This window comes from Mycetomoellerius zeteki, unplaced genomic scaffold (genome assembly GCF_001594055.1).
Source record: "Mycetomoellerius zeteki isolate Tzet28-1 unplaced genomic scaffold, Tzet1.0 scaffold69, whole genome shotgun sequence".
Classification (NCBI taxonomy): Eukaryota; Metazoa; Arthropoda; class Insecta; order Hymenoptera; family Formicidae; genus Mycetomoellerius; species Mycetomoellerius zeteki.
The window spans coordinates 585,631-597,591 of record NW_017257708.1 but is presented as its reverse complement, the minus strand read 5'-3'; the positions used below and the strand labels follow the sequence as shown (position 1 = coordinate 597,591).

The 11,961-nt window shown below is 36.3% G+C and overlaps 1 protein-coding gene across 3 annotated transcripts in view; it reads left to right on the top strand.

Moving 5' to 3' along the window:
* Positions 1 to 231: 231 nt before the first annotated feature.
* The window catches only part of Synd (protein kinase C and casein kinase substrate in neurons protein Synd), a 60,672-nt gene continuing 48,942 nt past the window's right edge, over positions 232 to 11,961 (top strand). For all 3 annotated transcript variants that reach the window (XM_018457910.1, XM_018457911.1, XM_018457908.1), the window contains exon 1: positions 232 to 532. The gene's annotated coding sequence lies outside the window, so the exon portion shown is untranslated. The remainder of the gene's footprint in view (positions 533 to 11,961) is intronic.

The window sequence follows — 11,961 nt, the reverse complement described above, 5'->3', positions numbered from 1 at the left end:
ACCAGGCTTTCAACGTTTCGATGATGAAACATGAATTCAAATCGCCCGCGCGCGATTTCGAGTTAACGCCGCGTACGCATGCGAGATTAGTTGGCGACGTTGGCGTTTCCGGCGAGCGAGCGCGCCTCGTGCGCAGCCGTCGTCGTTCGGATCTCTACGGCGCTAAGCCACGCCCAGAGACTCTTTTGGAGAGGGAAGGAGCTGGAATGGTAATTCACTGTCCGTGGTGCAGCAACATGAGCGTCTGCGGTACCGTACGTTGAGAAAACGCGCGACGTGACAAAATTCCATTGCCGTGAAATCGCGCGCGGTCGTACGTGTCAGCGGGTCGCGCGGTGTTCGCGTGTTTCTCGCGTGTGCCAACAGTGTCGGGTGTGCCTGAATACGTTTCGTACACGTGGATAACGCGGTTACCTCCGCCGCGGGGTTAGTTTTCGCCGGGATTCTACGGAAGGATATACCGCCGAGCCTCTCCGATCGGTCTCCCCTCTTCCCCCGAACGGTCGCCGTCGTGCCGGAGGAATTGCTTTCGGTGAGTAACCTAGAATGTTGTCTTCCTTCTTCTCACGAGCGACGAGCCGCGGCGGCGCGAGTTGCGCGGATTTGCGAAATTCCTCGACCGCGGCCTCCTCGCCGTCGGACGATCTTTCACGCCTTTGGCAGGCAAACGAATTGTTTGTATTTATTTAGAGGGGAAAAAAAAAACGACCGTTCGTTCCCACGTTCGAGTCGCAAAAACAAGTCGAGATTTTCAGAAGAACGCTTCCGTGAATCGCACGTGAATTCAGGAAACTCAAGTACACGCTGATCGGTTTGAAGGAATATTTCTAAATCTTTTTCATTTTCTTTCTTCCTTCTGGCGATTCTGGCGAGTGACGTCTACTGGAACGGGCGCAATGTCGGTTTTGCCGCAAGAACGGCTGTTTTGCGTTTCGGAGCACGGTTGCAGAATAGTCGGACATTCTCACGACACCGTGTTCTACAAACGGCAATTAGCCGCTATCGTAATTATATTCTGTTGTTTAACGTCCATACTCGCTCCTTTTCACGAAGCTTTCAAGGACTTCACGCGACTGTCTTAAGTAGTGATTAGAGGTCAGTTACCGGTCAGCCTTTCTACTTCGACTCGCGATGCATCGAGTTTATCTGTTTTCTACAAGATAAGCCGTGTACACGCGGCTTAGATTTCGTCGCGATATCGCGGTCGGCAGCGTGTGCCAGATCGTCGCGAAGAGGAGCGTCTTTCCCTCGTTTTTTTCTTCCTTTTTTTTCCTTTAAAGACGCCACACAGTTTAGCGGTTCATGGTTCAGCGGTAAGCCGATGGTGGAAGTTTTGTCGGCGGCGCCGCGATTACTGACCCTGAGGACGCGACGCGGAATGCGGAAAACGCCACGGAGAAGGTCAATACTTTCGCGACCGGCTGCCGTTTCGATCCCTGCATCCAATATTGAATCGAAGAGATCGCGTTTATCTGCGATCCTTACTCGTACCTACATTGCAATATATATAAATATATATGAGAATGGTTATAAAGTGCACTGTTAACCTTCGGTACACAATGATTTTCCGGTCCTACATACGATGGGTTCCTTCGTGTTCCGGGCTAATTTTCATCATTACTTTAACAAATACACAAAATTATTATAAGTAATTCTTACGTATGCTTTGACATTTTTAGAAAGTATTTGTAAGGTTGTGTATTTAACTTTATTAAAATACAAGTTAATCCATAATGAAATTAATTGAATTAAAAGTTAAGTTAATACAAAAAGTAACTGAAAAGTTAAAAATTAAATTTGATCCGAATGGACAACCAAAAAAAGGAAAAGAAAAAGTTTGACCATTTTACATAAAGTTAAGTATTTACTGTGAAACTAATCATTATAGAAATGCAGGGTTGAAGTGCTAAATTAAAAAGATAAAAATTAAAAAGTTAATTAATTTTAATTTAATTTAGTTACATTTTAGATTCTTGACTCTTTAATTTAATTTACTTACATTTTATCGGTAACTATTAACTTTTAATTTGATTTTTTTTTTTAAGTTAATCCTTAGACACAATGCGACAGGATAATGAGTATATAATTTAGTAATTTTATATTGTATAATCGTTACTTGTGGACAAAAATAAGATTCTTTAATAAGTATGCTGTGAGAAAGGAAAAATACAAACAATTATGTAAAATGGTCAAACTTTTTCTTTTCCTTTTTTTTTGGTTGTCCGTTCGAATCAAATTTAATTTTTAATTACTTTTTTTATTAACTTAACTTTTAATTCAATTAATTTCATTATGGATTAACTTGTATTTTAATAAAGTTAAATTTTCAAGGCTGTTAACTTTAACTTAACTTAGTTTAAAAAAAAGTTACCCAACCCTGTAGAAATGGATTGATTTACATTTTGACATACATGGAAAAGTAACAAAATGTTATTTAACTCAAGGGATTGAGTTACCATTGTGCTTCTTTAATGTCTATAACAGTATATTCTAAAAGATTTTAAGAGATGATTCCTCTTCACATTAATTCAATACGAAAACTTTATATGATCGTATATTGTTCAAAACGACTTAGAGTTTCAAAGGATGTCAAAATTAAAGGAAAAGTTTTGTTTTTCCCAAAAATTTCGAAAACTAGAGTTAAAACATTTGATAAAACATTAAACGTACACAAAGTTTCATCAAAATAATCCGAAAATTTTGAAAAAAACGGAACTTTTCCTTCAATTTTAACACTCTATATCTTTGAAAGTAAGCTGTTTCAAACATATGGTCTTATGAAGTTTTCGTTTTAAGGCGGCTCCCCAGACGACGTAGCCGTAATGTACGCACATTCGCCGAATATTGGCCTACATTCATATATATAATTATGCATGTCGTGTGTATGTGTGTGTAATATTTGCTATAATATTGACGTACTTGGCCATGTTGTCTGGAGCCGCCTTTAATTTAGTGTGAAGAAAATGATTCTCCAAAATTTGTAATACTCAACTACCACTCTGTATATACAATGAAAAGAACATATATATGTATATATAATGTATATATAATAAAATATATTTTTGTATATAGGTATAGATACATACATATTATATATATACATAAATATATATGAAATGTTTCATGCGTGAGATTATTATCGCCCTAGTCGTACTAATTTATCGTGTACGTTAATTACAATTCCACGATACGCGTCTCATCCTCCTCACCGATTTTGTTCGCGTTAATCGCGAGAATTAATCGCCGGCGACGGCGATTCTGTACCGTGGAAGAAAATTTAGGCTCCCTACTCGCACCGTGCATTTAACGTTAATTGTGGACTGTTCGATTCTCAGACCCAGATAATGTCTCGTGCACAGTTCACACGTACGATAAAACGCGCTAAATGTGGGATATGAATGTGGATCTTGAAGCTTGAAATCTTCAATTATGGGGCGGCGTTGAAAAGAATAAATTCGTCTGAATATATATATTCGCAAATTTTCCAAGAAAATACCTCGAGGAGCATTCTGCCTCCGATTGTCAACACTATAAGAGTTTCCTAATTTTGTATTTTCCCAGCGCATCGATATTAATACAATTTGTATTGCTCATGGGAAAGGAAGAGAAGTTTGATAATGCAATTTCGCTGGTACACGCGGAACGAACGCGTAAAGTCAGAGAACCCCGAAGGAGCAAAGTCCTCTCGCGGCACAGTCATTTGGACGTCGCGCAAATTGGCAGACCTCCAGGTTTTCCGTACTCTCACCCGTCGGCGTTTGCTCGCTGCCCGCGAATATCGCATTCCTCGTCAGCATCCGCGTGTACTCTACGTATGTATGTGAGAGAGAGAGAGAGAGAGAGAGAGAGAGAGAGAGAGAGAGATTCGCTTCCGCCATAGCGACGTGTCTAAGCGCCGCACGTGCCTCTCGCTTGAGGATTGAATTAATTCACGTTGGTACGAATTTTTTAACGATAAAACACCAGAAGTGACCTCAAAGACAAATTTTTCTTTACAGTAAAATTCGATCACTTGCGTTAAACTGGATTAGTGCATACTAAAAGCTGCTATACATGAAATTAGTAAAGTTAAATGTAAAAGCATGTAAGTATTTTAAACTATTAAATACTCAGTAATGATAATAGCTGCTTTCAGCAGAGAAAACAGATTTGCAATTGTTGTGAGATTCTTTAATGAGATTGATTATACATTTAGATCCAGCAAGGAACTAAGAGAGCAAGAATTAATCATATTAAAGAATCTTACAATGGAGCCATTATTACGTTATTTAACAGAATATATATACGTATTATTTCATTGTTATTGTATTTAGATATCTTATATAAAGCAGCACCTTTAATTAATGTGCACTATCCAATATAGCGCGAATGGTCGAATTCACTATTATCTATAGCTAATTCGATTGAACTCACTCAGTGCACACTGGTGCACATTAAAGCCGTCGTACACAAATTGAAACGATATGTGTTTAATGTAAACATATAGAAACGGGTCAAACCGCGAAATCTTCAATAAACTTTATTATACAGTTAGGTAAAATAATTCTGCATTTTACTTTTACATTCGAATCAAATCAATGTGTAACAACGACTTTAATATGAATTAATGGGACGTCCAATTAAATCACTATTATTAAATACCATTTTTCTTAAAGCGTTTATTACATCAAAATCTTTTTTCTATCAAACTTTCACTGTTAAATTCATAATGTCAAATCATATCCAATGTGAGTTATTTTTAATTATTTTTATGAGTCGCCACTGCTCTCAATATATCGTTAATTTGACTAAAACAGTGGAGTTAAAGAATTTAATTCAAGAAAATGTATTAAATTTGACTTAAATTTAATTTATTATTTACTATATAAATGTTATACGTTTATACGAACGATGTTTACTTTGAAACTAACAACAGAAATGAATTCATTTACGTTTTGACATAAAAGTTAAAAATAACAAAATGTTATTTAACACAAAGGATTAGATTACCATTACTCTTATCTAATCTTACAGTGTTCTAAAACATAAAAATATAGACTCGTATTCAGAGCGCACTGTTAGCAATAGTTCACATTACATATACTATAGAATGACAGAAATAAAAGTGCACATTTACCGATAAAAGCGTGTTTTGAATACAGACCATGAAATATAAGTTGATATTTACATAGTGTTCTGAAATAAAAAACGTTAATATAAAGAGGATTGTAAAAGTGAGTGATGTGAATGATATGCCATAAAAAAGGTAAAAGTAAAATATACACACGAACAGTATTAAGATTAGAAATTAAAAATTTATAAACATATGGAAACAGAAAGTAACGTAGAGCATATTTTTCGAAGAAGCATCATCATAAAAACGTCAAAAGTAAACGGATTGTCATAAATATGGACGCAAATGGATGACAAGGAGATTTATTTCCCGCTTTCACCTTTAACAGATATGTTTTGTTTGAGATTCACTGATCGAAAAACATTTAAAACCAAAGGAACACAAGGAGATTCTGTTTGAACATATTATTTCTACATTATCGAACGATTACTCGAATGAAAACTCGTTAGCTTTCCATCAAGTTTTTTTATCAAACAGCGGGGAAGTGAAATCTAATCTAAAACGGGATGATGTTTGCTTTGCGATATATATATCTACTAGAATTTAAAATCCCAATGACTAAACGACTGGAATCATGGCTTTATTGGCTAACGCGAAGGCGAGAAAACGATTCGTGAAGAATCTACAGCTGTAATAAAATGTTTATAACACCAAATGACATAATAAGAACGCTTGTATCAGTTGAAAAATACGATAACTCATACAGTACGATCTTATCAGACTGATAATACAATCGTACTTATCGTAATCATGATAACGTGCATAAATAATTTCCAGCTACTTTTTCTCGTTACAAATTACATCGATGTTACCGTTAAAACGCTGTGAAATTATTACTTAGAAACGTGTGATTTTCTTAATCAAAGAGGAATTTTCAACTAAAAAAAACTGCGTTAACATACCATGGAACATACCACCGGCACTGTAAACGCATGATTAAAAAGGTCACAGCGGCGCGACGTTGTGACGTTGTTTTATTGGCTGAACGATGTCGGGCTCTGTAATCACTGACGCCTCACGTAATTGCATGATGCCCCGTGAGGTATACTGCCAGCGAATTGACTGGAAGGCTAAGGCCAAGGGTGGCGATTGTTCGATAGAAGAATGAGCGCCGTTTATTGCCGTAAAAAAAAGAAGTAAATCCTCTTTTAATTCTAACTGATTGTTCTAGAGTGTAACAGCTTTTACAAATTGACGTAAAATCTCGCAAATGTGCCAACACGAATCTGCATCGTCATAACGTCGAGGATTACATTTGGAGGAGTGCACACTTTACTTTGAAATAGCTCGAACAAAATCGAGTAAAATCAGCTCCTGTGAAATTGTTCACAAGAGTTTTTTAAATATCACACTAAAAGAAAAGTGTTGTATTTATGCATAATAAAATAATTGCATAGTAAAATAATTATGATCAAGAGTTCCGGTTTTATAGTTATTACTGCTATTTTTGGTATATAGAAAAATAATTATTATTACTAACATTATAGTAGTAATAGAGCTCCTAACCATAATTATTTTACCATGCAATTATGGTCACAAATACCAACACTTTTTTCTCACAATCAGTGCATGTTTAATGAGATGTCCTGAAAACTGTGAAATAATGTCAAATTATACCCAATTTATATTATTTTTAAGTATTTTTATAAATCTCCACTGTTTTTACTCAATATATCATTAATTAAAGAAAAACAATAAAGTTAGTCTTGTTCTGTTATCATTTAAAATAATAGAGTTAAACAGTTTAACTCAAGAAATGTATTAATTTTAATTGAATTCATTTACTAAGTGCTTACATTAATATGTTTTGAATTGAAATGATACATTTTGACACACTTGGAAGTTAAAAATAACAAAATGTTATTTTACTTAAGGAATTGAAGTTCATCCTTTATAATATTTAACGATGTTCACATTTTAATTCCAACATCGACGTAACTTTGATGATTTAAGTCTTTTAAGAATCGTTATTCTCTCTCCTGTGTCTCGTCTTTCAAACGCTATCGGGAAGTTCGTTTTATCATCGATATGTCTATCGTGATCCACCTGTGGAGGAGATAACTTTCGCCATTACGAATGCACGCTACGAGTGACCGCGCTGGACGGGAGGAGGGACGTCACAAAGCTTTCCAGTGATGCGTGCATTCCGCGACGGAAGGTACTTCCTGTAAATACTGTAACGGGAATGAAAAGTAACGCGCGAGCGCCATGACGGCTCGATGGGCGTCCGAAGGTATGTGAACGAGAGAAAAATCGCAGGTGATTGCGAATTCCGTTGACCGACGACGCGAAAACCGCCGCGGTATTTCTCGTTGTGGTCGTTGATTCTCTTTCTCTTTCATTCCCTCTGTCTCGTTACACCTGCCCACGTCGTCGTAACACGCATTAAATCACGAAAACAGACGCTGCGTGGGGACGTTATGTGGAGCGCGGCAGTGAATGGAATGACCGGCTGTCGGGTGCACACAACATCGTTCTACCTCCTGTAAACTACGTAATCCGTTTCTTTACGCGTAATCCGCGTGCTTAGATAATTTCTACGCGTGTGCGGTCTCTCTCTCTCTTTCCATCTGTCTTACTTCCAAGGCAAAAACTTGGATTCGGTCATAAGTGCATAATTGGAGTTACCATTAATCTTCGGTTTTATGAGTGATCGAGCGAATAATATTTTGCGAAATAAGTATGAAGAATGGTAGTAGAGATAACGGAACCTTAAATTATTCTGTGGCCTGATTTTTCTGGTTAATTTGTGGTTGTACTTAATCGGATGATAAAATAAAAACCGTATTTTCCTATAGTTATATAAGTTAATCACTAACTGATAGTTTTGTAGCGAATAACTTTTAAAGTTACTAATTACAAAAGCATCAGTTTATTAATTAATTACTCTGGTGAAAATTTTTCTCATAATTTTTATACGAATTGGAACATTTTTCAGAAATACTCAGAAATATTCGGAAAGTTTACATCTTCTCTCAGAATTTCTCAACAAGTGAATTCTGAAATATTCTTAAATTTCTTATTCCATAATTTAAACAAATATTTTTTAATGTTTTAGATTTTATAATATTTCATCAAAAATTATACTTACAAAAAATCTTAGAAATCTTACGATATTTCATAAGTAACATATATGAAAAATTCTTAGAAAAGGTGTAGATTTTCTAAGAAGTGTTCTAATTCGTATAAAAAATGTGAGAAAGTTATAAAATTATATAGAAATTCTGAAAAATTATATGAAAAATTCTGAGAAAAATTTTCACCGGGGTATAGATAGAAAAACACAATTTTTACATTGAAATCTAAAATTAATCAGAAAACGAAAAATTCGGACTTAACTCAGCGTTATTTTAACAACACGGAGAGAATTTTTTCTTAGAGTTTATCCTGAAAATATGATAGTTGTGGGACAACAATGTATTTTCAAGAATTTTAATGTAAATCTCTTTCATTCATTAATAAAACTACAATAAAGTATAAAATAATTTGATTAATTTTACTGAAGTGCATGGTAAAAATCTTTAAAATATTGTATTGTACCACAACTACCATATTTTCAGGGTAAATTTTAAAACAAAATTCTCTCCGTGTACAATACTTTATATGTGAATTGGAGCTTAATTACTAAAATATCGAAGTAATAAAAATTATGGAGGTACATTAGGGAAAATGAAAGATGACATATTAAACTTGTTAATTATCGATTGACCTTTACAACTCATATTTAATCCTTTCTCGCTGTGTTTGTTTGAAGACCTTGTCAGCAAATGAAATTCTGGTGTTTGAAGCTTCATTCTGCTTATTGTATTTCGCTCTTGTTCCTCGATCGTAGCTGTTTTTATCTCGATGATCGATGATAAATACTCTGAAAAATCAGTTTCACAATGTATGAAGCGGCCGTTCCTCCGGTATGTGACGCAAAGTGAAATCACGCGGAAAAATTTATTCGTAAATTTCTCTCGTGTCACGCGGTCATCGCCGGATAACACTTGTCCGCCGTTTGTTCCGTATCACGCGAGTCGCAATTCATTGAGTTATAATTTAATGAACGGATTTGTCGTAGCTAATACATACGTCACGGTATTTCATATTTTCAATGTACGCTTAACGATTTAGTGAAGGCACTTGACCACGATTAATCTCAGAGAATCGTTAGAGATCGTTAGAGAGCTTAAGCGGCAAGAATTAAAGAAAGGATCATTCCCTAATGGAATTTCAATTATTCGAGAGCAGGAAGCAGTGATAAATTGTGACGCAACTTGTGTGCGCAAGCAAATAATTATTTCCTGACAACGTGAGAGATTAAGAAATCATTCCGATGGAGATTGGCAATATCCTCCGGGCGTCGTATCGCCTGTGAGAAAAGTGGAATATCGCCTTTCGTTCTTGAATGATAAATGCACGCTTAATGAAACTCGTAATGGGACGCAATCGCAACGCTATAAAGAACGCGGAAACACGTTTTGCCGATTAATGCCTTACGAACCCGTGTCCAATGGAGCTATTGTCGCGGAGCGCGCTTCTCTCTACCTTGAGGTACCACATCGACAAAATAACCGTACCCCAACCACGTAACACAAACTTCCTCCTCACATATACTATACACAATTACCGGTAACCCATTTTTCCTTTCAGCAAAACAGCGAGACCACCGTGGTTGCGCAACGAAACCGATGAAGATTTATCGCCAGCGCGTCGCGCCTTTCCCTGAGCGCGAATTATCCGCGTGTCGCTTTGTAATCAGATAAGACCGCGTATAACGACGCTAGAGATAGCGGTAGCAGTAACAAGTCCGATAACCCAGATAATTTGTGTAATAACGTCGAGGGTGCATCGAGCGGCATTGCTATTAAAGTCTCCTGAAATCGCGACAAAAGAATAACAACTTGATTATCAATTACATCGGTTACACCAATTAAATCTACGGAAAGTTGTATGGTTGTACTGAAATATCTGATGACTTAGCTAGGTAAGAAACAAATCTGAAAACAATTTTGTCGGATTATCAAAATAATTTTGTAGTAGGAATCTCAAACACAACGCTGCAAAGTGTTTTGACATTCTAGCAGCCAGTTTGAGCGTCTTATATAATTATTTTGATAGTCAACAAAGTTATTTTCAGATCTAGCTAAATTTTTAAATACTTCAGCGGGATCGTTCTTTCCATGTAAAAATCTAAAGGCTTTATATTGCTTCTGCCCTTTTTAACCTTCCGCAGCAATAGAAGAACCCACTCAATTATAAGTCTCTGTTAAAAATGTCTTTGTGTTGCATCTGCAAATCTAAATCATTCTTATTAAAATGCATTAATATTCCTTTTTCTACGAGTTGTTATTTTGGTTTCTTGAAATTAATTAGTGCTTTTTAATTAATATAAATTAAATAGATCTTACAGATTCAGTATCAATAACTATATTACAGATTTTTGCATGCGCTCCGAAGAATTAATATAACGTTATGATAGAAAATATTGCAAAAATCAAATTATTATACCATTTCGAGGTCCTTCATCCGTTGGATTGTTCCGGACGCGATTTTCGGGAGCGGATTGCTCTCGGATGCAAATAAAACGGGCGGTTTGCAGGTGTGTAGTAGCCTGTAACGAGGCTACATACAGCCTCCAATGAGTGGCCGTCGCCGATTAACTGCCGCCTCTCAACGGTGCCGCAATTGTCCGATGCCTTGGTACCCCGTTCCACGATTCTGTTCTCGCTTGTCCCAACGTCGCACCATTATCGTTCTCTTCGGTCATTGATGTGCAAAGTCGAGGGACTCGCACCCACGCGCAAATCATCAACCCACCATCCGTGTCCCGGTCATGTCCTCGTTTAATAACTCACAGGGCACTCGATGGCAGTACTTTGATAAATTGGAACGCAATGATATTGTTAATATGCTCCCATTTACAATATGGGTGGGCGATACTGCGCAACGTGTAGGCGCGTAGCGTATAAATAAGCTTAAAACAATTTTCAAGAGACTTCAAACGTGAATATTTTTTTTATATTAATACGGAAATATTTTCCACGCGGAATATATCTTGAAACTAAATCAATTTTCTAATGAAAATTCTGCGTGAAAATTCTGTCATGTTATATAATAATCCATGCGGGAAGTATCACATAAACGCGTGTAAAACGCGGTAGGCAAACGCCAGAGGCGCAACGATGACACAACATTTAGGAGATCCCGCGTGCATGCCCTGAGGTTTGCAACGGTGGTCGAAAGTGGGTTATCCGAATGGAATGGAACGGCAAGCGATAGCTATTCGGTTTTCTCTACCGATCGCTTCTGCTAATTCATTACACTCTCTCTTTAAAGCTTGCGCTTCCTTAGCGTGCAATACAAAACACTATGAAATAATTGCTTATTACACAAATTATTTACGCATACAATTACGCAAGTCATTTTACAGGAATGCAAAAGTCATATCGATGCAACGTCATTATTATTAATTAATTACTTAAATTATGTTAAATACTAAAATCATTTCGACTCGCCTTTGTTTTACACGTGACAGAATATTTCTTAATCTTCCATAATATATCCGCCCTAATAATATAAAGATTATTGCAACAATATTATTGTCCGTCTAATTATACGTCCTAGAGATGTTCTGCCGCAATATGCGGGTAGAAAGTTTCTGAAGCATTATTAGAAGTTAATCGCATGTTAAACTATCATGCGCCATAAACGTAGTATTTTAACGTGAAGGCAGTCCTATTGTATTGTATAGTTTCACACTAGACCACTAATTGATTTTCTAGATTGCGTATCGTAAATCACCGCTGAATTAAAAAATAAAAAATTCAATGCTTATTATTTCTTATTATATTAAATTGATGTAC